Source organism: Callithrix jacchus, chromosome 7 (genome assembly GCF_049354715.1).
Source record: "Callithrix jacchus isolate 240 chromosome 7, calJac240_pri, whole genome shotgun sequence".
Taxonomy (NCBI): domain Eukaryota; kingdom Metazoa; phylum Chordata; class Mammalia; order Primates; family Cebidae; genus Callithrix; species Callithrix jacchus.
Window position 1 is genome coordinate 69,954,969 of NC_133508.1, and position 27,953 is coordinate 69,982,921.

At 40.1% G+C, this 27,953-nt stretch overlaps 1 protein-coding gene across 10 annotated transcripts in view; it reads right to left on the reverse strand.

Annotated features, from left to right (window-relative positions):
- PHC2 (polyhomeotic homolog 2) overlaps positions 1–27,953 on the reverse strand; it is a 108,926-nt gene that overhangs the window by 61,620 nt on the left and 19,353 nt on the right. For 3 of the 10 annotated variants that reach the window (XM_078331120.1, XM_078331117.1, XM_078331115.1), the window contains exon 1: positions 4,519–4,622. The exons of 6 other annotated variants lie outside the window; for them this stretch is intronic. The gene's annotated coding sequence lies outside the window, so the exon portion shown is untranslated. Of the gene's footprint in view, positions 1–4,518; positions 4,623–9,541; positions 9,802–27,953 lie in introns of those variants that run through there. One more of the 10 variants, XM_078331118.1, reaches the window with a different exon arrangement.

The following is a 27,953-nucleotide window of genomic DNA, read 5'->3' on the forward strand; positions in this document are numbered from 1 at the left end:
ACTCTGAGTAATAATTGGGGCATGACTGACATTTGTAGGCCTTTCCTGTTCATAAGTATTTCAACATATTTTATCTACACATCAGGCTGGTCCTGTTAGCAATGTTTACAAAATAATTTGCAATCATTTAATTGAAAAGTAATATAAAACAAAAACAACTGTCTCACAGGAGAGAGGGGATAGAGATGCCCACTTTTCCTGATTGCCCACCACATGCTGGGCACAGGCTCAGGAAGTCATGATTTATAAGAAAGAGGAGGAGCTTCATAGTTGGAGGAAGCTGTTTTGATTCCTGTCTCTGCCCCAGCTAGAAGGCCTGAGACAGGTTACTTAACCTCCACAGGCCTTGGTTTCCTCATCTGTGAAACAGTGCTAATAATAGCAATTATTAGGAATTATTGGGAAAAGTAAATAAAAACATGCAAGCACCTAAGAAATACATAGAAAGAAGACACCTAGCACCATGTGCAGCACAGAACAGGCACTCTATAATGATCAATTCCCTTTGCCTCTTAATCTTTCCAGCATTGCTTCAGAGCAGTAATTACATGAGGCAACAGGTTCTGAGAGGTAAAGTAGCTTTTCTAAGATCATAAAACTATTAAGTGGCATAAACCAGAATAGTCTGACTCTGGAGCTCGTGTCCAGGTTGTAACGTGGGAGTGCCTCGAATGTGGAGAAGGGAAGATTCTCAAACATGTGGGCTTTTAATCCCTTACATTTTTTGACTACACTCTTAGTCCTGGCTTGGACATAAACTTTCCACCAGGCTCCCAAAAGCTTCATTCTCAAATCCTAGGAATTTTTTGTTAAGAGAAAGAAAAGAAAGAAAGAAAAAGAAAGAAAGAAAGAAAGAAAGAAAGAAAGAAAGAAAGAAAGAAAGAAAAAGGAAGGAAGGAAAGGGGAAGGGCAAGGGGAAAGGGAAGGGGAAGGGGAAGGAAAGGAAAGAAAAGAAAAGAAAAGAAAACCCCTCACCTACAGATGAAGTTGGATGAAGTGACAACCAGGACAGACGTAAGCCATGGGTTGTGCATGTAGTGGGTGTGTGGCAGGATGTGGGGGGAGTGACAGAGACTAGAAGCAAGAGAGACTAGATTGCTGTTACTGGATTCAATCCCCCACATAACTCCAAGCTCTGTGCAGTAGAAGCATTTTAGAAATCCAGAGTAGTGAACATTCAGTACACATTCTTGGGGATATTGTTCATGCAATGCTTCATCAGTTCTCAGAGTGTCTGGATTAGTCTTAAGCCTACCTTACATTATAAGCAGGAGTATAACTTGAATTTCTAGCTTCCTTTCTCCACTCCTTTCCTCCATATTCTTTGGGACAGTTCCCTCTTGAAGGCCTCACAGCTTTGGCCCAGCCACCACTTAGAGGGCCCAGCCCTTCCCAGGAGACCTCCTCCTGCTTGCTTCTGCTCTGGCAACTTGTCCTGGCAGCTGTTTCATAGCTCTGGAGTCACAAAGCAATTCCAGAGTCCCCTGGGCCTAGCTCTGGAGCCTCCTTACCCTCATTTGCCCCAAATAATAGCCTTTAATTGCTATTAACATTCCTTTCTAGCAGAAACATGGCATGCACATCTGTGGTTGGCCTATGATCTACTGTGACCCCCAGCCTTTTGCTTCCTGCCATATTTGCAAAGTTGTATTCCATTTTATATTCACAAGTTTGCCTTTCCTCGGTTAGCATACATCTTGGCTTTTAGCTTCTTGTATTTCTAACCTGCTCCCTATTTGCAGGGGAAAATTATCTAAATGGATAGATCCCCCTCAACCTCCCATTCTTTCTAGTCAAGCATAATTCTACCCTACCTCTTTCATCGTATTTATAAAATGCAGGTAGCAAATTTTGATAATTAAAGCACGCAGAACTAGGACTACAGGGTGGAAATTATAAGAAGATAGATTTCAACTGATTGAAAACAGTGCTTCCTAACAACTGGAGCTGTTTAAAAAGTAGAGTGGGGCTGGCCATGAGGAAGCGAGTTCCTAGTCGGTGGAGGTGTTCAAGCAGAGGCTGGGCAAACACGGGGCAGGTGGAATTCCTGCAGCATCACCGCTAGGGACTCCTTTAACCATGGCAGTATATAATTCCATGAACACTTTTTACTGGACATCAGAAATCCACCTGAAACGTTAAGCTTTTTGCTTATTGTTAACTTATCCATTTATGGACGTTTTCAATGCTAATCTTGTTTTTCAGGCTGCAGGGCAGCTCCCAGCTGCTTTCTACCATTCTAGTTACTAGAGTAAATTCCATTAGTATGAACTTCTGGATGCTCATCATCTACTTAAGGTGGAGAAAAACATTGTTCTTATTTTATGGATGCGATAGTCACAAAGTGGTCAAGTATAAAAGCCCGTCTCTTTTGGATTCCACAGCACTTGTCAGCTGCCTAAGCAGCTCACCCAACTACCATCATCTGCCTTTTCCATATTTATTGAACAACTACTGAATGCAAAACAAAAATGACTCAGATATTGACTCTGTTTTAAAGAAGTTAACAGTTTAAGAGAAAAAATCAGAAAAGCACATAAATGTACCAGGAGTCAGCATTTTATTTCTCTGTAAAGGGACAGACAGTATCTACGTTAGGCCTTGTAGAGCACATATGGTCTCTGTTGCATATTCTTCAGTTTCTCATCCCTTCCAACCACTAAAAAAATATAAATACTATTCTTAGCTTGAGGGCCTTACGTAAACAAGTAGTGACCTAGATTTGGCCCTTAGTTTGTGCACCCCTGAAGTGCAGTAAGCTGTAAAGTGACAACTTACATTTGCATCAGCTAAAGTTTCATTTGGGATGGATCTTTAAAGATGGGTCTGATTGGGACTTTGGAAGTGAGTAGGGGGCTTTCTAGGTGGAATGAGAATGTAATTCTCATTACACATTGTCCCCTCTTTTCTATTCTTAGAGCAGAGATTTTCAAAGAGTTAGGTCTTATTAAAAACGCAAATTTTCAGGTCCACAGTGGTTCTCAGACTTAAGCACACATCAAAATCACCTGGAGGGTTTGTTTGCTGAGCCCCACCCATCCCCAGACTTCTGAGGCTGCTGGTCCTGGGACCACACTTTGAGAACCACTGTCCTGGAGAATGGTGGGGAAGCAGAAGTGGAACAGAGATTGTTTTCTATTGTAATGTTTGAGAACTGAAAGGTAATGAAAGTCACCACTGGAGACAGAAGAGGAAGATGATCTGTACTTCAAGTCCTAAAGGCTTTGCAGAGCATCAAGTTCATTCCATTTAGTACATGTATTCAGAAAGGGATTTGAGCCACTGTAGGTTAGTGATGGGCTTTTTCCTTCAGGGCAGGAGCTTTGAGTCTTGTTAGGCTCACCCACCAGGGACAGCAAATCACTGTAGGGGATTGTATGCTTGGGAGAATCTTTTCTTCTGAGTCTTGGTTATTGGCATATTCTGTCTTGTTTCTGATACATTTGCATATTTTTTTTACCACTCCTACAAAATGGTCCCCTCTGCCTCATGCCTGGTACTATATTCCCTTTGATCAGCCAAAAAAAAAAAAAAGGCAGTGCTTCTATTTTACCATTTAAATTAAATAGCTTGCAAAAATTCAGATGTGGAGCTCAGAGAGGCTGAGCTGAGGAGCCAGAAGAAGGGAAAGACAAGCCAGAGAGATTACATAGAGGAATCTCAGAGGAGGGATGGGCAACCAGACACACGAGGAGTCATTAATCTGGCAGACAATGAATGGCAAACAGCAATTAGCTTGCCAATGTAGCAAGCCAATGAAGTAGCTGTATTGCAATGGAGGCTCTAGTGTAAGGGCAGGGCCATTGCTAGGGAACTCAAAAGGAAGATAAGGGAGGCTAGAGGCAAGAAGGCCACCTGGGGCTAGCACAGAGGGAAAGGAAAGTGCTCACGGTCTTCATATTCACTACCTAGTGGAAGTGTCCAGGTGTGGCTGTGTACTTGCCAGGGCTCTACACACTGTTATTCAGGACACAATCTTGAAAACGAACTAGGTGCTTCAGCTGTGTGCACACATGCATGCACACACACACATGCACATACACAAATGCTCTCTTTAGTCTGCTACCTCTTCATCCACCAGTCTAGTCTATGAGGTCCTATCACTAGGACCACATGCTAAACACTGGTGGAGTCATAACAGACGCAGTTCTAAACTTGGGTTTATGGGCTTCCTCTCCTATCTTAAAGCATGGTTGGTTTTTCTGTCATGCCTCATTCACATGCACATTCTCACATTCTGTTCCTTGCAGGCACTCTACGGCCATACTAATGGATTCTTATCTGCCTATACACATTCTCCAGACACATTCATTTATTCACCTCACTCGAGTCATTCCCACATATTAAATACTACCTCTTGCTTCTAGAAAGCACTTCAAATCTCAAAGTTGCTTCCATTAGAGCTTCTGTTCCTGCTGTCTGCAGGGCCCTCCTAGCTTTGCCATTGTTATAAAAAGGAAAATGTACCAATATTGGTTTGACTGAGTAAAGAGCCCAACCCAAAGCCAATTGTCCTACCGTGGGATGCAGGTTTGTGGCTGTGGTGTCCCCGCCTTCAAGATCATCCCATTTATCTGTCTTTGTTCCACTCCCTCTCTCTTCCTGCACAACACTGCAATCACACACATACTCTGTGTTGGGGGAAAAAAAAAGGACAGCCTAATTTCCTGATGATTATGTTGTTACCTAGCAACAGCCAATCACGGGCTGGGCTTTTTGCCTGCAGTATTTCATGCAAATAGTTTGGAGAAATTGCAGGGTAACCCAGGCTGCTTAGTCTGTCTTCTCAAGGGACACATTACAGAATAAAACCATCCCAAAAGGGGACTACTGAGGCCAGTCACATGCTTCAGATAGCAGGCCATCTGATCTCTTCCCTTGTCCCCTCTGTCATGTACCCCTTTACAAAAGCATGAGGGTTCCACAGACACTCAGGGAGGCCATAAACTTGAAAAGAAGCTCATTAGCAGCCATCATTTTCCCTGGATCTTTGTTAGTTATCACTGATAACTGGCGCCCAGAGCAACCTCCAATACTCTGAAAACTGTACCTTCCTAGGAAGGCAAAGAATGCATGCTGCATGCTCAGTAGTTGTCTGGGAGGATGTAAAGGAGAATCCTCAGCCTTCCTGTTCAGAAAGGAGCTGAAGCCTGGCACTTCTGCCTGGATTTAGAAGCCTCATCTGTGCCCATGCTGGCCTCAAGTGCATTCTTCCTGGTGCTGACTAGAAAATCCTCATTTAAATGGTTGAACAGTGAGAGAAGCCACATCACTTATAATATCTTTTCAAGAGGTTTTTTTTTTTTGCCTTCCAACAAGTACTGAGGATTTGATGTAAAATCTTGTCAGGAGCCACACACACCAACACTCTGTAATGCTCAGGGACCAGTACAGTCTGTGTGGACCAGAACCATATGAAGTAGACTCGGATGACAGTCTCCAAGCCTGTTTCCTCAGAGGGAAAAGGCCAGGCATCAGATGGTGGGTTGCTTTTGTTGTCATTGTTGTTATTGACTCGATGCTCAGTAATCCAGAACAAACCATGACCTCAGCTGCTGCCCAGCTCTTCACTGTTCTCTTAATACCAACTCTAACCAGCAGTCTTGCAGAGATGTGTTGTGGGTTACATGGGGACAGTGAAGAGAAGGATCAGCCCATGTCACCATCGGGAATGGAAAAGCAATTCAAAATCCCTATCCTACTGATTTGGAGTTTTTCATACTTGTAAGACAAGAGATAATTATACTCTAATTGTTACATGAAGGGGTGACAGCTCTCCAACCTCTGACATTCGCAGCCTCACCATCCAAAGTCATATTATGGAACCAAAGAAAAGAACTGTCAATCTGCTTTTGTTCAGAAAGGCAGAGTTAAGGAATCGCACTTATTCTGGGGGTTGAAGAGGGCACTGGATAACTCTATTTCCCACTCCTGTCCTATAGTAAATTTCAGAAAACTTTTGAGTCAGGTGCTTGTATCCTCATAGCCTTGGAATACATAATAGAAACCATATTTTATAGAAAAGGACACTGATGAGTAACTAGCTCAAACTTACACAGTTACAAAGTGACAAAACTGGGATTAAAAAGCAGATCCTTTGACTCTGAACTCTGATGTCCAAATAATCCAAGAACACCAACACATCTTTATAGCAGCAAAAGAAAAAAAAGTAAAGGAAAAAAGGGAATAGCAACAGAAAGCCAGTTTTCAAAGTAGATAAAAAGTCAACTTTTTGTACTTATAGGCACCTAAAGGTCTTTTTTTTTTCTTTTTGAGACAGTCTCACTCTGTCGCCAGGTGCCAGGCTGGAGTGCAGTGGCGTGATCTCGGCTCACTGTAACCTCTGCCTCCTGGGTTCTGCTCAGCCTCCTGAGTAGCTGGGACTACAGGCACGTACCACTATGCCCAGATGATTTTTGTATTTTTTAGTAGAGACAGGGTTTCATGATGTTGGCCAGGATGGTCTCAATCTCTTGACCTCGTGATCCACCTGCCTCAGCCTCCCAAAGTGCTGGGATTACAGGCATGAGCCACTGTGTCCGGCCCAAAAGGTCTTTAAACTAGAGTTAAATGTTAAACCTTCAGTGACTCTCACCTCCAGCTGCAAATAAGAACCACAGCGGTACATGTCAGAAATACCACTTACTACCTGGGCCCCACTCCTGATCAAGTAATTAAGAATTTTTTGGTGGGGGGAGCAGATAAGCAGTGTTTTTATTTTATTATTATTTTTTTGAGACCAGGTCTCACTCTGTCACCCAAGCTAGAGTACAGTGGTACAATTATGGCTCAAATTCCTGGGCTAAAGTGATTCTCCTGCCTCAGCCTCTGAAGTACAGTCACACACCATGATACCTGGCTAATTTTTAAATTTTGTGTAGAGATGGCGTCTTGCCTTCCTGCCCAGGCTGGTCTCAAACTCCTGAGTTCAAGTGATCCTTCTACCTTGGCCTCCCAAAGTATTGGGATTATAGGCATGAGCCCCCATACCCAGCTGAAACAGTGTTTTTAAACCACTTCACAGGAATAGCACAACTACTTTGGAAATCAGTCTGGCAAGTTTTTATAAACTAAACATTCATCAACCTTATAACTCAGAAATTCCATCCCTAGGAATTTACTCAAGCAAAATGAAAACATGTTCATAAAAAATCTTGTACAAATATGTTCATAGCAGCTTTATTCATAATAGTCCGCGAACCTGTGGTATATCCACATAATGGAGTTATTCATCAATAAAGAGGAACAAAATAGTAATATGTGCAACAACATGGACGAATTTCAAAAATACTAGCTGAGTAAAAGAAGCCTTATACAAGGGTACATACTACCTGGTTCTCTTTATATGGAGTTCTCAGAATAAAGTTAATCTATGATAGAAAAAAATCAGGGCAGTGGTTGCCTCCATGGGGTACAGGAGTGGGGAATGGCTGGGAAGGGGAAAGAGGGAATTTCTGGGGTGATGTTGATAGGGATTTATACTACATCAATGTATGCCTCTGTCAAAATTTACAGAATAGTGTTTTCAAATCTGTGCATTTTGTTGTATATATATATTTTACCTTAAGAAGAAAAAAAATTGAACTCTAGTTGATAAACTGAAGTGTTTAGGACTGAAGTATGCTGATGCCTGCAATTTATTGTGAAATGCATTAAGAAAAGATGAGCTGATGATGGATAGGGGGATGGACACTTGGACAAATATGTGGTAAGGCAAGTATGGTAAAATGTTAGCTGCAGAATCTAGATAGGATACATGGACATTCACTGTATAATTATTTCAACCTTTTGGTATGTTCAGAACTTTTCATAAGAAAATTTCGGGACAAATTACCCAGGTGATTCCAATGAGAAGACATTGGGGTAAAAGACAAATTTTGATTATCTTAGTTGAAAAGTATGAGATGAAACTACAGCACCCCTAAATCTCCAGAGATAATTGCAATCACACCTCTCCCCTTCCTACAAAATATCTGAAACACTGGAATAAATGTCTAGATGGAAACAAGACTTCCTAGCAGTAGACTAAATCATACAGAAACACTATGGCCTACTTCTCACTGGACTTCCGTAGGAGACATAATATTTATGTCTCATGGGACAAAATATTTAAAATTAGGACAGTTGTGGAAATTTTGGGCAATATGGTATCTCTAATGCTTTACAATTAAAAAACCTTAAGCCAACATCAGTAGGCACGACAGTAAAGTATGAATTCACTGCTCAGTCTATGGCTTAAGAGCCCCTCTTTAGCCCCTGCTTTGCCTCCAGGGTTTGTACCCCTAGTCTTCTCAGAGCCTATCATTTTCTCTAGCTCCATTTCCCCATGGTGGGCCACAAATCCACAGGGCTAATGCAGGATCAGGTATTTGGAGGAGAAGCTGGTGTGTGGTGCCTCAAAGGATCTGAATGGACAGTTGATTTTAATGGGGTGGGGAAGGGTGAGGGGAGGAGTAAAAGGGGAAATAGTGCAGTCAAGTGCAATCTGGGGCCCTTATTCCCCGAGCTGCCCCATTTATTCTGCATAATTGCTTCATTTCCACTGCCAGTGCATCTCAGAATGAATTTCATTACCATTGCCTTGGATATCATATTGATTACCAGTTTCATCGATCCCTATCTTGCTAATTAGCATATAAATTAGCCATTTGGGGGAGGCATTAGACAAAATTGAATTTTCTCCTTAATCTTCTTTCAGAAGGTAAATGAAAATGGATGTGGCCTGTTAAAGCCCGTGGCCTTCCTCTGACACAATCTAAATGGTGTTCACAGCCAAGGAACCCTCTTGTATGGGGAGAGAGCGGCTTCCTGCCCCATAACTAACAGAGCTGTGGTCAGAATCCTTGAAGAGTTTTTCACAAAAATTTGAGGTAGAGATTTGCAAGCTGAGATGCATTTCTTTGGAGGTGACACTCTGAGCTGACAGGCAGCAGTGTCCCCCTCCCACACAGACACGAGAGGAGGCCCCGGGATACAGCACTCCCTGTGGAGTTTACTTCCAAGGCTGACACGGAGAACGCCACTCGCCCTTTGCTTTAGTGTTAACACGAGGAGTCTGGAATCAGATGGCTGTGGGAAGGCCTGCTTTGCCTCTCACCAGCTGTGTAATCTTAAGCACACGAACTTCCCTAAGCGTTAGTGTCCTCATCTGTGAAATGGGGATAATCAACGGGTGGCTGGGAGGATTAAGAGTGGAAACATATTCAGAGCATTCAACACAGGGTCTGGCAGCAGCACCATCACCAGGCACCAGAGGGCCAAATAAAAATCTTAGGAAACTGAATGCCAGGGTTCTCCAGAGGGAGCTGCTCAGCTCTGAAGTAAACATTTCCAGGTGCTTAGTCCTGGGAACAGGTCACAGGCCAGTAGTCAAGGACCACATCTTGAGTCCTTGGAGCATGGTGAAAATGCAGAATCTTGGACCCCACTCCAGACCTGCTGAATCTGAATCTGCATTGTAACAAGATCCCCTGGCTCACTCACAGGCACATTAAAGTTTAAGAGGAATTGTTTTGAGCCATTCTGTTAATTATAATCTTACCCTGTTGAAAAGGAAGGGACTTCGCAGAAAGGTTAAGTAACTTGCTTACAGTCCATTCATGGCAGAGCCCAGATGCGGCCTGGGTCTCCTGACTCTGACACTGGTCCAGATTCAGCCATGGCCCTCCTGAGTCTGCTCCTCTGGCAGCATAGCTGGCAGCTCTGCCCACTTTGTTTGGGGTGATCTCAGTGGGTGGTTTTGACTCTGCCTCAGGACATGTCCACCATGCATTTTGAAAGGAGGACATATTCCTTTGGAATGTTGTTGGGGGTTATGAAGCCTGATTACCAGGATGACCTCTGCAGAGAATACTGATGCAATAGAGGAAAACACCCTTGATGACCTCTGCAAAGGCCTGCCTGCCCTTTGAACTCAGAATGCTTCAGATAAAAACACACAAGACAGTGTGCTTTTCACTGTATACTCTTTTGTATCTTTTGGACTTTGTTCCTCATGCGTGAAAAAAATACTTAAAAATAAATTGTTAAATAATACTAACAAGAATGGCTCAGATAGATTGCAATTAAAAACAAGACCATCTGGCTCTGCCATTAGATCTAGCCTTGCTTATGATGGCACTGCTTTTTGCTTCTCTCTCCTCTTAAAACCTGAAAGTGAAAAGCATTGTGGAAAGGCTCTGAGGCTGGAGTGCAGATGTAGACTCTGGTCTTGCTTCAGCACTATCAGCTTCCTCAGCAGGATGTAAAGTGCTTTGCAAAATTTTAAATGCATTAAGTAAGAGTAATTATGATTTAAACTCCACCTCTACCCCAATAAATCACAGCCAGAGGAAGGAGAGAACTTCTGTCTAATGGGCTTTCCCTAGATTTGGAATAACCAGTCAAAATGGCACTAAGCTTGTTACAAATGTAATATACATAATATAATCCCATTGTTAAGTACATGTTACTTAATGTATAGCGTAGCTGGGAGGATATATACCAAATGTTAATAATGGCTGCTTTGGGTGACAGTGTTACAGTTGAGTTTGATTTTCTCATTTGCCCTTTTCTTTATTTTCCAAATGTCCACAAATTTTAAAGTATCTGGGCTTGAACACCACAGTATTCTCAGCAAAAATGTAAGGAAAAGGATGCTCACTTCCCATCTGAACATTCATTCAGAAGCTGGTAGTGCAGTTCTGCCCACATTGGCCCTCTGCACTGAAATACCTACTGAACCAGGAGCTGCAGGCATTGTGTTTCCCAAAGCTATATTCCAGTAGATCCAGGGACTATTTGGTATTTTTCAGAGCTAGAAAGCACGCACAGATGAGGGGTATTGGTTTCTAGTATGGCTTCACAACAGAGAGCACAGTTGGCTAAAGTCAATTGCTGAGCCAGATATTGACCATGAAGTGTTCTTGGGGCAAGAACTTTACCTCGATAGGCTCACTGATTGTTGCTTGGAAAGTAGGTGAAAAAGACATGGTTTCTGCCTCCAGGCAGTCTGGTTCCAGAGTTCAAGGACTTTTACAATATTGGAAGAACAACGAAAATACATATGAGGCAAAATGTGAAAAATTCTACTACAGATGTATAGAGCGAACAGTAGAACAAAGCAGTGTGTGGGGTTGGGGAATTCAGGCCTGAATAGGATCCACCTCTGTCCTGCACTGTGAGTGTGACTAGGATAAAGTGCTGCACTACGTTGATTTCTTTGTCTTTAAAGTAGAAATAACAACTGAAGGGACTCTATAAGGAATAAAGAGGATGTGTGTAAGACTTCCAGAATAGTACTCACACACAGCAAGTGCCCTACAAAAGGTGCTGGGAGTATTACTACTTTGGACCTTGAGCTCACAAGGGCCACATTATAGTCACAGTATCATTCTCACTGTCATCATTTAGAAAAAGTTCTAAAGAGCTTCAGATTTATAGATGAATGGATTCCAAAAAGCTCCAAGTTCTTGGTTCCATGTTTTCCTGTCAGATGCCACATGAACGGGCCAATTTTTCTTTAAGCATCTTGCCATCGGAGATATGCCTAGCATAGCAGGAGCCTGCACAGCCTCTGGACATGTTTTCTTGTTTCCCAGGCCTTCACATAACCTAATGTGTGGCTTATGTTTCAGAAGCATGACTCAATCCACTCTTTTGAAATTTCTATAGCAAGGCCCCTCCACTAGTCACTGAATTTAGCAAAGAAGCCTGGTGCTACTGGAGGGACAGGAACAGGCAGGAATAAAGGAATAGAAGTCACAGTCCCTGATCCCAAGAGACTTTAGGTAGGGATGCTCAAGAGATGGGGTGGGGGGAGCTTTAAAATAGTTATAAAATAAAATCAAGTGAATATATGTAATTCACAGTTATATCTAATTTCCATAGAAACTATGTTTCTGGAAATTGATTTGTCAGAATGTTTATTTATAAGGCACTGGGGACTCTTAGAAATCAGTAAGAAAGAAAGATATAACTTAGTAGAAAATAAGAAAGTAGTTCATTATTATTTATAAAAAATTATAAGTGATAAACCTATAAAAAGATGTTTAGCCTCATTCATATCTAAAGAGATCCAACTCAAAATAAGTATAAGACTGGTAAATATTTAGAAATTTGATAATACCAAGGCTGGTGTAAGGTAAGTAATATACTTCTTATACTGTTGGTAAGAATGTAATTTGGAATATCTGTTTTAGAGGGCAATTTGGCAACATTTTAGCTGCATACTCTGACCCAACAATTCTGTTTATAGGAGTTTGCACTCAGGATACACACCCTCCAAATTATTTTAAGATCTATGTAAAAGGATATTCACCACTGCACTGTTTGTCGTAGCAAAATCCTGGAAACAAATCAAGTATTTATCAGTAGTTCAGTACTAGGAATAATATTACCAGCAAAGGCAAGAATGAAAATGGTAGCAGTTAACATTTATGAAGCACTTACTACATGGCAGCCAGGCTCTAATGCCTAACAAATTATCTCATTTAATCTTCACACCAATTGCATGACACAGGCATTGCTACTTTCACCAAATTACAGATGAGGAAAATGAGACTCACAGAGGTTAATAAAGTGGTCTAGGCCGGGCGCAGTGGCTCAAGCCTGTAATCTCAGCACTTTGGGAGGCCGAGGCAGGTGGATCATGATGAGGTCAAGAGATCGAGACCATTCTGGTCAACATGGTGAAACCCCGTCTCTACTAAAAATACAAAAAAAAATTAGCTGGACATGGTGGCGTGTGCCTGTAATCCCAGCTACTAAGGAGGCTGAGGCAGGAGAATTGCCTGAACTCAGGAGGCGGAGGTTGCGGTGAGCCGAGGTCACGCCATTGCACTCTAGCCTGGGTAACAAGAGTGAAACTCCATCTCAAAAAAAAAAAAAAAAAAAAAAAGTGGTCTAAAGTCACACAGAAGGTGTCAGAGCAGGATTCTGGGACAGGCAGTCTGGTTCCAGAACTCAAGCTCTAAACTACTGTAACACACACTCATTCACATCCACATCTATACATACGCACATGACAGAATGCTCTGAAGCAGTTAAAATGGTATAGTAAGTTTAAAAGTATAAAAGGGTAAGAATTGTACATGTTGACAGGAAAGATCTCTGAGATATATTAACTGAAAAGATCCATGCTGGAATAATGTACTTCAGACAGCTGCCCTTTGTGTTAGTAAAAAAGGAGGTATGTCAATGCATCATCATCTCATTCTTCTCTACATTAAAAAATAATAAATAAAAGCATTAAAGGAATTGTCTTAAGGCTAACAGACTCCAGTGCTATTATAAATCTTTTTGTAATATAAAAATTATATCCATCTTATTTGTGTGGTAGGGTGGCAGTGGTGAATGTGAACTTGAATAGTGATGTTCTAAATGACATTATTTCCTTAGTATAGTGAGGGAATAGGAGTTGAAAGAATGAGAGGGAAATAGAAAACTAAATCTAGAACTAGGGTTGGCCTTCGAAAAACTGGTATTGAATCTTCAAGGTGACACCCCAGTTCTAGATTTATTTTTTTATTTTTGTTTTTTGGGGAAACCTCCTGAGCCAGAGTAGGCTCAGAGATTTCCCCCAGTTCTAGATTTAAAGTGCAACACAGAAATATTGTGGATGTTTATAAAAATAAGTGATTGGTTTGTTCATAAAAATAAGTGGTTGATATCACATTTTTTAGAAGCCCTTTGTTTCTTTTTATTTTAACCATAAATTACTGCATACTGCTAATTGCTTTAGATTTTAAAATGCCTTTGTAACGAGAGGAAAGAGGGAAAGCCATTGACAGGTGGTGACAGTGTTAATTTTATCCAAGGATGATCATGTTTTTTTGAGGAAAACTTTCCCAATGGCCACATGTGGGATGGAACAAAGCTGCAGAAACACAGGAAGAACATATGCAGAGGTTACAATAAGCCACGTGAACAGGAGGTCTCTAAAGGCTGGGCCATCTGCAGGATGTGGAATGTGTCAGGAAATGCAGCGTGGCTAATGTGTATCTGTCTGAATGGAATTTAAGTCATGTCATGGCTCTTCATGCTTCTGGTAGCTACTTGTACAATATATCTTTTCTCCAATCTTTTGCATCCTGATTGATATCACTAGGCCTTCATCATAATGTGGCTGAGTAAATGCAATAGCCTTCTAATAGGTTTTCCCTCTTTCTGGTGTCACTTTCCCTCTAATTCATCATTCCCAGCTCCACGAGTTTAATCTTTGTATAATACTGGTTTTATAGTCCACTCCCTTCATTAAAGACCTTAATAGTTAACCTTTAAGAAAGGATTCATGCCACTTAATGTGATAGTCACTGCTCTCTGATTGGCTCCACTTATCCAACATCCCTGTTCTTTCATTTAACAATGCATTGCACATCAGCCATGTGCCAGGCACGGTTCTTGACACTAGGAATACAGCAGTGAACAAAACAGACCAAATCCCTTCCTTGTGGCATTTATATTCTAATTGGGGGAGATAGAAAATGATTATCAGGTGTGCTAAATGCTTTGAAGAACAGTAAAGAAGGGCCAAGGGGACAGGGTGCTGGGATGGTAGGAGAGGTTGCTATTAAATAGGGTAGTCATTGAATGACTCTCCAGTAAGGAAACTTTGGGCAGGAACCCGAAAGAAATGAGGGAGTGGGCCATGTAGCTATTTGGGAAAAGAGCACGCCAGGCAAAGAAAAGAACAGCTGTAAAGGCCCTGAGGTGGGAACATGTTTCATGTGTTCCAAGAATAGTAAAGACCCCAGTATGACTGAAGTCGGGTTGGGGAGGTTGAATGGGGTATGGTGCAGCTTGCATCATGCGGACCAGTGGTTCTCAACTGAGGGCAGTTTTACCTCCTAAGGGACATTTGGCAATATTTGGAGACCTTTTTGGTTGTCACAACTAGAAACCAGTAGGTGGAGGCCTAGAATGCTCCTAAACATCCTGCAATGAACAGGACAGCCCCCTCCACAACAAAGTTAACTGGCCTCAAATGTCAACAGTGTCAAGGTTAAGAAACCCTGATGTAGGGCCTTGTGGGCACTGTAGGGACTTCAGCTTTCCTTCATGTGAGATGGAAAGCTGTTAGAAGGTTGGGAGTAAATGGGGTGACATCATCTAACTTCCCTTTTAAAAGTCTCACTCTGGGTGCTACATGGAGAAGAGACTGAGGGGAGGGCTGGGGCAGAGACTTGTTGGGAGGCTTTTGCAGCAATCTGGATACTTTAGGTAGGCAAGAGATATGTTAGTTTGAGCCAGGGTGCTGTGATAAAGGTAGAAGTAAGAAGTTGTCTGATTTTAAATGTATTTTGAAGATTGAGCTGATAGGATTTGCTGATTTCATCAAAATGGACACTTGGCTTTCTTACTCTGCTACCCATATGCCATGCTCATTTCTGACTTTGTTCTTGCTATTCCCTTCTCCTGCCCTGGCATGGCTCTTCTCATTTAGCCAAAGTCTATTCAGTCTGGATTTCAAGATTTTAACTAAGAGCCTTCCTTAACCATAGGAGCCCTCTCTTCCGCAAGGACACCTATAGCTTTTCTAGTCTATACCTCCCGATCTAACCCTCAATATTCTCTTCAAATATTTCATTTTATGGTGAAAACTGACAGGGTACCTGCTATCACCACTAATGTTGTAATGGAAATACTAGCTATCGTAGTAGGGCAAGACAAAGAATTCAAGTGGATAAAGTAAAAATATAAGGAAAGAAGAAACAAATTCACAGTATTTGCAAATTACATACTTTATATATATAATCTGATTGAATTTACAGTTAAATGATTAGAACTAATAGGTTTTACAAATTTCTGGCTACAAAGTCAATATGTAAAAACCAAATGTATTTCTATATATTAACAATAAAGAGTTAAAGTGAAAATTTGAAAACTACACTGTGGCCAGGTGTGGTGGCTCACACCTGCAATCTCAGGTACTTGGGAGGCTGAAGTGGGAGGATCACTTAAGGCCAGGAGATTAAGACTAGCCTGAGCAGCATAACAGGACCCTGTCTCTAATGAATCTTTTTTTTTTTTTAGAACAGTGTGTGGTGGCTGACACATGTAGTCTCAACTACTTGAGTGGCTAAGGCAGGAGGATTGATTGAGCATAAGAATTAGAGGCTGCAGTGAGCTGTGTTCACATGATTGCACTCCAGCCTGCATGACGGAGTGAGACTCTGTCTCTTGGTGGGGGGGGAGGGGAGAAACAACTAACTAAAAAAAATCTATGCAATGAAAAGGATGAAGTATCCAGGAATAGAACTAACAAAAGATGAACAAGATATCATACAAATTTAGAGAAAGACAGTTTAAAAGACCTAAATAAAATGGAGAGATATACTATGTTTATGGTTTGGGAAACTCTGTATTATAGAGATGTTATTTCTTCCCAAATCAATCTATAGATTAAGTGTAATTCCAAAAATTTTTTAAAAGAGGCTTTACAAGTTGATTCTAACATATATATGGAAATGCAAAAGACCAAGAATAGGCAGATCACTCCTGAAGAGGACAATGTGAGGAGAATTGCCTATCTGATTTCAAGCTTTACTAGTGAAGAAAGTTTGGCATTAGCACTATCTTTTGGCTAGAACCTGTTCTTGACCTCTAATTGTTAGCACCTCTTACCAACTCTGCATTTAGTGATAGCATATTGGAAGCTTGAATCTGGTCATTGTGGGAGTATTTATACTATGGAAATCAGCAACTACTACAAATCGAGGCTTTTTGTGTATGGTAACAGAGTGAGAAGAGTTAGTTGCTAAACATTTACCAGCATACCACTTTTTTTTTTTTTTTAGAGAAAAAAGAAAGAAAGCAAGAAAAAGAAAGAAAAGAAGAAAGAAAAAAGAGCCAGGCGTGGTGGCTCAAGCCTGTAATCCCAGCACTTTGGGAGGCCGAGGCAGGTGGATCACGAGGTCAAGAGATCGAGACCATCTGGTCAACATGGTGAAACCCCGTCTCTACTAAAAATACAAAAAATTAACTGGGCATGGTGGCGCATGCCTGTAATCCCAGCTACTCAGTAGGCTGAGGCAGGAGAATTTTCTGAAGGCAGAGGTTGCGGTGAGCCAAGATTGCGCCATTGCACTCCAGCCTGGGTAACAAGAGTGAAACTCCGTCTCAAAAAAAAAAAAAAAAAAAGAAAAAGAAAAAAGAATAAAAGAGAGAGAGAGAACGGGAATCTTGCTCTATTGCCCAGGCTAGAATGCAGTCTAAAAATGGGTATTAAAAACCTCTTTTATGCCAATAAATGTGCTTAACAATGGAGATAGGAAGGAATAAGGGAGGAAAATAACAAACAAGCAGCCAACCAATATTTCATTTAAAACTGTGAAATGCTATGCAATTGCTGAGGAGTGATTTACTTCCAATTTTGTGGTCACTATTAGAATAGATGTGATGTGATACTGAGTAAAATGTATGTTTTGTGGATTTGGGGTGGAGAGTTCTGTAAATGTTTATTAAGTTTACTTATTTCAGATCTGAGTCCAAGTCCTGGATATCCTTGTTAATTTTCTGTCTCGTTGATCTATCTAATATTGACAATGTAGTGTTAAAGTCTCCCACTATTATGTGGGAGTCTAAGTCTCTTTGTAAGTCATTAAGAACTTGCCTTATGTATCTGGGTGCTCCTGTATTGGGTACGTATATATTTAGGATCGTTAGCTCTTCTTGTTGCATTGGTCCTTTTACCATTATGTAATGTCCTTCTTTGTCTCTTTTGGTCTTTGTTGCTTTAAAGTCTATTTTATCAAAGATGAGAATTGCAAGTCCTGCTTTTTTTTTTTTTTTCTCCATTTGGTTGGTAAATCTTCCTCCATCCCTTTGTTTTGAGTCTTTGTGTATCCCTGAATGTGAGATGGGTCTGGATGCAGCATACCGATGGGTTTCGGCTTTTTATCCAATTTGCCTGTCTGTGTCTTTTGATTGGGGCATTTAGTCCATTTAAATTTGGGATTGATATTGATATATATGAGTTTAATACTGCCATTTAATGCTGGCTGGCTGTTTTGCCCATTAGTTGATGTAAATTCTTCATTATGGTGATGCTCTTTACCTTTTGGTATGTTTTTGGAATGGCTGATACTAGTTGTTCTTTTCTATGTGTAATGCTTCTTTCAGAAGCTCTTGTAAAGCAGGCCTGGTGGTGATAAAATCTCTGAGTACTTGCTTGTTGGCAAAAAATTTTATTTTTCCTTCACTTATGAAGCTTAGTTTGGCTGGATGTGAAATTCTGGGTTGAAAGTTCTTTTCTTTAAGGATGTTGAATATTGGCCCCCACTATCTTTTGGCTTGTAGAGTTTCTGCTGAGAGATCTGCTGTAAGTCTGATAGCGGGTAACCTGACCTTTTCTCTGGTTGCCCTTAGTATTTTCTCCTTCATTTCAACCCTGGTGAATCTAACAATTATGTGCCTTGGGGTTGCTCTTCTTGAGGCATATCTTTGTGGTGTTCTCTGTGTTACCTGGAGTTGAGTATTGTCCTGACTTGCTAGATTGGGAAAGTTTTCCTGGGTAATATCCTGAAGAATATTTTCCAGCTTGGATTCATTCTCTTTGTCACATTCAGGTACACCTATCAAACGAAGATTAGGTCTTTTCACATAGTCCCACATTTCTTGGGGACTTTGCTCATTCCTTTTTAGCCTTTTTTCTCTAACCTTGTCTTCTCATTTTATTTCATTAAGTGGGTCTTCAACCTTGACATCCTTTCTTCTGCTTGATCAATTTGACTGTTAAAACTTGTGCATACCTTGTGAAGTTCTTGTATTGTGTTTTCAGCTCTATTAATTCACTTATATTCCTCTCTAAATTATCTATTCTTGTTAGCATTTCATCAAACCTTTTTCAAGGTTCTTAAGTTTCTTTGCATTGGGTTAGAACATGTTCTTTTAGCTCACAGAATTTTCTTACTATCCACCTTCTGAAGCCCGATTCTGTCAATTCATCATACTCATTCTCCATCAGGCCTTGTTCTGTTGCTGATGAGGAGCTGCGATACCCTGTAGGAGGAGAGACACTCTGATTTTGGGTATTTTCAGTATTTTTGCACTGGTTTCTTCCCATCTTTATGGATTTACCCACCTGTCATCTTTGTAATTGCTGACTTTCAGACTGGGTCTCTGAGTGGACATCCACCTTGTTGGTGATGAAGTTTTTTCTGTTTCTTAGTTTTCCTTTGGCAGACGCCCCTCCCCCACAGAGCTGGACCTTCCTGGGTTCAGCTGTGCTCGCTGTGAAACTCTCAATCTTCAGCACCTCCAATTGCTGTTTTTTTGTGGGGGCACTGCACCGGCTGAGACAGTGGTGTTGAGATTCATGGTGCTTTTCTGCCTGGGAATCTCCCGGTCTGGCTTCCCACTTCAGTCCCTGCTTCAATCAGCTGAATGGGCAACTCTGCCTTCCCAGAGCTCCAAATGCCAACTAAAAGGGCACCCAGTCCTGTATACTCCATACTAAGACTGCTGCACCGGGGCTCCAGCAAAACAGCTGTGTCGGCCAAAAGAGTCGTGCTGGTGACTTGTGGGGCTCCTTCGCTGGGAATCTCCTGGTCCGTGGGCAACAAGAATTCTTCTGGAAGTGTGGCGTCCACTCACTCTCTGCGCTTTCACTGGGAGCTACAATCCTGAGCTGCTGCTAAACAGCCATCTTGGATCTCTCTCCCACCAGCATACCACCTAATGGAACCAAACAGAGGTTCCTAAAATAGACCCACACATTTAGGGACACTTGTTATATGACAGATGAGTTTATCAGGTCAGTAGGAAAGGAAAGGATATCTCATTCAATAGTATGGGAAAACCAGGCATCCGTATGGAAAAGTGAAATTGATCTCTCATCTTACAGCAAACCTTCAAGTTAAAGTTGACTAAATATTTAAGAGGAATAGAAAAAAATAGAAGAGTTTTAGAAGAAAATATAGGAGAAAATAATATTGACTTTAGAGTAGGAAAGAATATTTTAAATAAGAAAAGACTGATAAATCTGACTACATTAAAATAAAAAATTTATGGTCATCAAAAGGCATAATAAGACTTACACTGAGAAAAAATAATTTTATCACACATAACAAAAAAGTTGCATCATGAGGAAATGATAACAGGAATGGATAACTTAGAGAGTAATATGAATGAATTAAAAAAGATGAAAAACACAATAGGAGAACTTCACAAAGCACGCACAAGTTTCAACAGCCGAATTGACCAAGCAGAAGAAAGAATATCAGAAGTCGAAGATCAACTCAATGAAATAAAACAAGAAACCAAGATCAGAGAAAAAAGCGCAAAAAGGAATGAACAAAGTCTCCAAGAAATGTGGGACTATGTGAAGAGACCTCACCTACGTTTGATAGGTGTACCAGAATGTGACGAAGAGAATGAATCCAAGCTGGAAAATACTCTTCAGGACATTATCCAGGAAAATTACCCCCACCTAGCAAGACAGGCCAACACTCAAATGCAGGAAATACAGAGAACACCACAAAGACATTCCACAAGAAGAGCAACCCCAAGGCACATAATCGTCAGATTCAACAAGGTTGAAATGAAGGAGAAAATACTAAGGGCAGCCAGAGAGAAAGGTTGAGTCACCCACAAAGGGAAGCCCATCAGACTCACAGCAGATCTCTCGGCAGAAACACTACAAGCCAGAAGAGAGTGGGGGCCAATATTCAACATCCTTAAAGAAAAGAACTTTCAACCCAGAATTTCATATCCAGCCAAACTAATCTTCATAAGTGAAGGAAAAATAAAATCCTTTGCGAACAAATAAGTACTCAGAGATTTTGTCACCACCAGGCCTGCTTTACAAGAGCTCCTGCAAGAGGCATTACACAGAGAAAGGAACAACCAGTACCAGCCATTCCAAAATCACACTAAATGCTAAAGAGCATCAACATAATGAAGAATCTACAACAACTAACGGGCAAAACAGCTAGCTAGCATCAAAATGGCAGTATCAAATTCACACATAACAATATTAACCCTAAATGTAAATGGACTAAATGCACCAATCAAAAGACATAGACTGGCAAATTGGATAAATATCCAAAACCCATGAGTGTGCTGTATCCAGGAAACCCATCTCACATGCAAGGATACACAAAGGCTCAAAATAAAGGGATGGAGGAAGATTTACCAAGCAAATGGAGAGCAGAAAAAAGCAGGAGTTGCAATTCTCATCTCTGATAAAATTGACTTTAAAGCAACAAAGATCAAAAGAGACAAAGAAGGTCATTACATAATGGTAAAAGGATCAATACAACAAGAAGAGCTAACGACCCTAAACATATATGGACCCAATACAGGAGCACCCAGATACATAAGGCAAGTTCTTAATGACTTACAAAGAGACTTAGACTCCCACACAATAATAGTGGGAGACTTTAACACTCCACTGTCAATATTAGACAGATCAACCAGACAGAAAATCAACAAGGATATCCAGGGCTTGAACTCAGACCTGGAGCAAGCAAACCTGATAGACATTTACAAAACTCTCCACCCCAAATCCACAGAATATACATTCTTCTCAGCACCACATCACACCTACTCTAAAATTGACCAAATAATTGGAAATAAAGCACTCCTTAGCAAATGCAAAACAACTGAAATCATAACAAACAGTCTCTCAGACCACAGTGCAATCAAGTTAGAACTCAGAATTCAGAAACTAACCCAGAACCACACAGCTTCATGGAAACTGAACAACTGGCTCTTGAATGTTGACTGGATAAACAATGAAATGAAGGCAGAAATAAAGAAATTCTTCGAAACCAATGAGAACGAAGACACAACATGCCAGAATCTCTGGGACACATTTAAAGCAGTCTCTAGAGGAAAATATATAGCAATAAGTGCCCATATGAGGAGAATGGAGAGATCCAAAATTGACACCCTATCGTCAAAATTGAAAGAGCTAGAGGAGCAAGATCAAAAAAACTCAAAACCCAGCAGAAGACAAGAAATAACTAAGATCAGAGCTGAACTGAAGGAGATAGAGACACCAAAAAGCCTTCAGAAAATCAGTAAATCCAAGAGCTGGTTTTTTGAAAAGATCAACAAAATAGACAGACCATTAGCCAGATTGATTAAAAAGAAAAGAGAGAACAACCAAATAGATGCAATAAAAAATAATAAAGGGGAAATCACCACAGATTCCACAGAAATTCAAACCATCATCAGAGAATATTACAAACAACTCTATGCACATAAACTAGTAAACCTGGAAGAAACAGATAAATTCCAAGCCTAAACCAGGAGGAAGCTGAAACTATGAATAGACCAATAACAAGGTCAGAAGTCGAGGCAGCAATTAAGAGCCTACCACACAAAAAAAGTCCAGGTGCAGATGGGTTCACAGCCGAATTCTACCAGACACACAAAGAGGAGCTGGTACCATTCCTTCTGAAACTATTCCAAATAATCCAAAAAGAGGGAATCCTTCCCCAATCATTTTATGAGACCAATATCATCCTGATACCCAAACTTGGCAGAGACCCAACAAGAAAAGAAAACTTCAGGCCAATATCCATGATGAACATAGATGCAAAAATCTTCAATAAAATATTGGCAAGCCGATTTCAACAGCAAATCAAAAAACTTATCCATCACAATCAAGTAGGATTCATCCCGGGGATGCAAGGCTGGTTCAACATACGCAAGTCTATCAACGTAATTCACCACATAAACAGAACCAAAAACAAAAACCACGTGATTATCTCAATTGACGCAGAGAAGGCATTCGAGAAAATTCAACAGCCCTTTATGCTAAAAACCCTCAATAAACTCGGTATCGATGGAACGTATCTCAAAGTAATAAAAGCTATTTACGACAAACCAACAGCCAATATCATACTGAATGGGCAAAAACTGGAAGCATTCCCTTTTAAATCCGGCACTAGACAAGGATGCCCTCTTTCACCACTCCTATTCAATATAGTACTGGAAGTTCTAGCCAGAGCAATCAGGCAAGAAAAAGAAATAAAGGGTATTCAAATAGGAAAGGAGGAAGCCAAATTGTCTCTATTTGCAGACAACATGATAGTATACCTAGAAGACCCCATCGCCTCAGCCCAAAAACTCCTGAAACTGATAAGCAACTTCAGCAAAGTCTCAGGATATAAAATCAATGTGCAAAAATCACAAGCATTCCTTTACACCAATAACTTAAAGAAAGCCAAATCAAGAATGAACTGCCATTCACAATTGCTACAAAAAGAATAAAATACCTAGGAATACAACTCACAAGGAACGTAAGGGACCTCTTCAAGGAAAACTACAAACCACTGCTCAACGAAATAAGAGAGGACACAAACAGATGGAGAAACATTTCATGTTCATGGTTAGGAAGAATTAATAACGTGAAAATGGCTATACTGCCCAAAGTAATTTACAGAATCAATGCTATCCCCATCAAGCTACCATTGACTTTCTTCACAGAACTGGAAAAAAACCACCATGAACTTCATATGGAACCAAAAGAGAGCCCGCAGAGCCAAGTCAATTCTAAGCAAAAAGAACACAGCGGGGGGCATCACACTACCAGATTTCAAACTATACTACAAGGCTACAGTAATCAAAACAGCACGGTACTGGTACCAAAACAGAGATATAGACCAATGGAACAGAACAGAGGCATCGGAGGCAACACAATATATCTACAACCATACAATCTTTGATAAATCTGACAAAAACAAGCAATGGGAAAAGGATTCCCTGTTTAACAAATGGTGTTGGGAAAACTGGCTAGCCATGTGCAGAAAGCAGAAACTGGACCCCTTCCTGACACCTTACACTAAAATTAACTCCAGATGGATTAAAGACTTAAATATAAGACCTGGCACCATAAAAACCCTAGAAGGAAATCTAGGCAAAACCATCCAGGACATAGGAGTAGGCAAGGACTTCATGACCAAAACACCAAAAGCATTGGCAACAAAAGCCAAAATAGACAAATGGGACCTAATGAAACTCCACAGCTTCTGCACGGCAAAAGAAACAGTCACTAGAGTGAATTGGCAACCAACAGAATGGGAAAAAATTTTTGCAGTTTACCCATCTGACAAAGGGCTGATATCCAGAATTTACAAAGAACTCAAACAGATTTACAGGAAAAAAACAAACAAGCCCATTCAAAAATGGGCAAAGGATATGAACAGACACTTTACGAAAGAAGACATATATGAGGCCAACAATCATATGAAAAAATGCTCATCATCACTGGTCATCAGAGAGATGCAAATCAAAACCACATTGAGATACCATCTCACGCCAGTTAGAATGGCAATCATTAAAAAATCTGGAGATAACAGATGCTGGAAAGGATGTGGAGAAAAAGGAACACTCTTACACTGTTGGTGTGAGTGTAAATTAGTTCAACCATTGTGGAAGACAGTGTGGCGATTCCTCAAGGCCTTAGAAATAGAAATTCCATTTGACCCAGCAATCCCATTACTGGGTATATATCCAAAGGACTATAAATCGTTCTACTATAAGGACACATGCACACGAATGTTCATTGCAGCACTGTTTACAATAGCAAAGACCTGGAATCAACCCAAATGCACATCGATGAGAGACTGGATTGGGAAAATGTGGCACATATACACCATGGAATATTCCATGCAGCAATCAGAAATGTTGAGTTTGTGTTGTTTGTAGGGACATGGATAAATCTGGAGAACATCATTCTCAGCAAACTGACACAAGAACAGAAAATGAAATATTGCATATTCTCACTCATAGGTGGGTGATGAAAAACGAGAACACATGGACCCAGGGAGGGGAGTACTAAACACTGGGGTCTATTGGGGGGAAAAGGGGAGGGCCAGTGGGGGAGGGGGGAAGCTGGGGAGGGATAGCCTCGGGAGAAATGCCAAATGTGGGTGAAGGGGAGAAAGGAAGCAAAACACACTGCCATGTGTGTACCTATGCAACTGTCTTGCGTGTTCTGCTCATGTACCCCAAAACCTAAAATGCAATAAAAAATAAAATAAAATAAAATAAAAAATTAAAAATTAAAAAAAAGTTGCATCAAAAACATTTTTTAAGTACCTATGAATCAAAAGTAAAAGATACAACAGAAAAATGGGTATCACCCTTGAATTGAGATTTCTCTTTTGTGAAATACTACATGGCCAATAAACATTTTAAAACTTCACTTTATTAATAATCAAGAAAATGCAAATTAAAACTACAATAGGATAAAATTTCATACTCATGAAATTGGCAACAATTCTAGTGACTGACAATATCAAACACTGGGGAGGATGTGGAGCAATGGTAATGTTCATATGGAATGGGTAGGAGTAAAAATTGATTCAGTCACTTTAGAAAAGTTTGGTATTTCACAATAGAGTTGAATATATCCATACAGTATGGACTGGCAATTCTATTTGTATCTATACACCTATCTTAGAAAAACTCTTGCACATATTCATAAGGTGACATGATAATCATGTTCATGGTGGAATTGCTTTTTAAAGCAAAAAACAAAAAACTGGCAATGACCCAAATACCAATCAAAAGCAGAATATAAAAATACATATGGCATATTAATTCAATGAAATGCTATACAACAATGAAAATGACATACAATCTCAGGTATTAACACAGATACATCTCAAAAAGATAATGTTGAACAAAAGAAGCAAGACTCAGAATGAATACTGTATAATTCCATTTATACAGAGTACAAAACCAGTTAAAACTAAGAAAGTGTATTGTAAAAATAACAGTATATTATTTAGGAAGTCACTCATATGTGGTAAAATTATAAAAGAAAAGCAAGAGAAAACTTATTACAACAGTAAGAGTGGAACATCTGGGCAGATGAAGAAGGTAGATGCAAACAGGGAGGGGCATACGAGTGTCTTCAAAAGTTCTGTTTCCTAACTTGGGTTATGGGTAAATGATGTTCACTTTATTCTTCAAATACTACATATACATTACACAGTCTTCTGCATAATTATACATTTCATGGTAAAGCAAATGAAAAAGCATGATCAAATATCTACTCTATGGAAAGGTACTGTGGATGTTAAAATGATTCAGATTCCATCTCTACTCTGCTAAAATTACTTTCACTGAGGTAAAAGACTTCAATGTGACTAAAGGTAATAACCATTTTCAATTCTCATTTTCTCTGGTATCTCAGCAGCATTCAAGACTGCTAACCATTCTACTCCTTGAAACAGTATATTCCCTTGGCTTTCATGAAACCATATTCTCCTGACCATTCCTTCTCAGTTTCCTTCAAAGCCTTGTCTCCTACCACCTAACCATTAAATATTGAAACTCCTTAAGGTACATCCATGAAACCCCATTTTTTCATATGCTGTTCTTGCTCTCTAGACACTCACATCCATGCCTATGGCTTTGATTACCATCCATATATCCAAGACTTAGATCTCCAGCTCAGACCTCTCCTCTAAGTGATGTATTCCATTATCTTGTCAACACCTCTATGTGGATATTTCAAGATATCTAAATTTTAACCTGTTAAAAATAAAACTCATGATTTCCCTGCAAAACACGTCTTCTAGTATTCCTTCTCAGTGAATGGCACTACCAGTCATCCTTAACAATTTTACTTGATGAAAACAAATAGGCTTTTGTTTTTCCTTTTATAGAATAAAGTAACTCACTTTCTTTTCTTCCTAGGAAAAGGTTGAAAATGAGGAAAGTAATTTTTGGTGGTAGCTCTAAGTTGAAATAAAATCTTTAAAAAAAATCCCCCACATCATCTGATAATTTAAGTTTCCTACATAGAGGGAGCTTAATAAAGTTAGTTCCTTTCCCTCTAATTAAGAGTTTTTCCAAAACATGACAGCAATACTATCTAATTATTTTCCTCTTTCTTTAAAGCCTGTTACGTATTTTCTTGTCTCTTCTTTCCACTTCATTTTTGCATGCAATAGGGTCTTAAATTGTTTCTGAATTTTCTTCCTGTTTCTACCTTTTTCCTTATTTCCCTCAAGGCCCCCCTCTCTGTGACTGAATCAGAAGATGGTACTTCATCAACAAATATTTATTGAGCACTCTGGAATACAGTGATGAGCAAGATAAGCCTCCTACTCTGATGTATTTTATATCTGGAGTGGGGAGCAAACAATTACAAAGTAAATAGCATGAGCTAATTAAGGAATTAAAACTGAATGATATGGAGAAAAACTGGGCGGCTATCTTAGATTGAGTGGTTAGGAAAGGCCTTTCTGAGATTATATTTAAATCAGACAAGGAGACAGTCATTGCATTGTTTTGCATTAGTTGGTAATGAAGACCCTACAATAGAAACAAATGAGGCTTGTTTGATGGCTGCACAGTAGACAAGAGAGAAAACATGAGATGAATGTATGAATTAGATGACACAGGGCTTTGTATACCCAGAGTAGTAAGTTGGAGTTCATTTATTTAAAAATGTATTATTTATAACCTCTAGGATCTGCAGTGATGTCTTCCTTTTCATTCCTGATTTTGGTTATCTGTGTCTTTCTCTTTTCTCCTCAATCAGTCTTTATAAGGTTTTGTAGTTTTTTTTTTTTTTGGAGACAGAGTCTCACTCTGTGTCACCCAGGTTGGAGTGCAGTGGTGTTAGCTCACTGCAACCTCCACCTCCTGGGTTCAAGCAATTCTTGTGCCTCGGCCTCCCAAGTAGCTAGGATTACAGGCATGCAACACTATACCTGGCTAAGTTTTATAGTTTTGGTAGAGATGGGGTTTCATCATGTTGGCCAGGCTGGTCTCAAACTCCTGGCCTCAAGTGATACACCTACCTCAGCCTCCCAAATTGCTGGGATTACAGGTGTGAGCCACTGCGCCCGGTAGTAGTCTTATCAGTCTTTAAAAAGAATCACCTTTTGGCTTTGCATATCCTCTCTATGAGTGTTTTCTAGTTCATTAATTCCTGTTATTGTCTTTATTATTTCTTTCCTTCTACTTTCTTCAGATTTAATTTGCTGGTTTTTTCCCCTAACTTG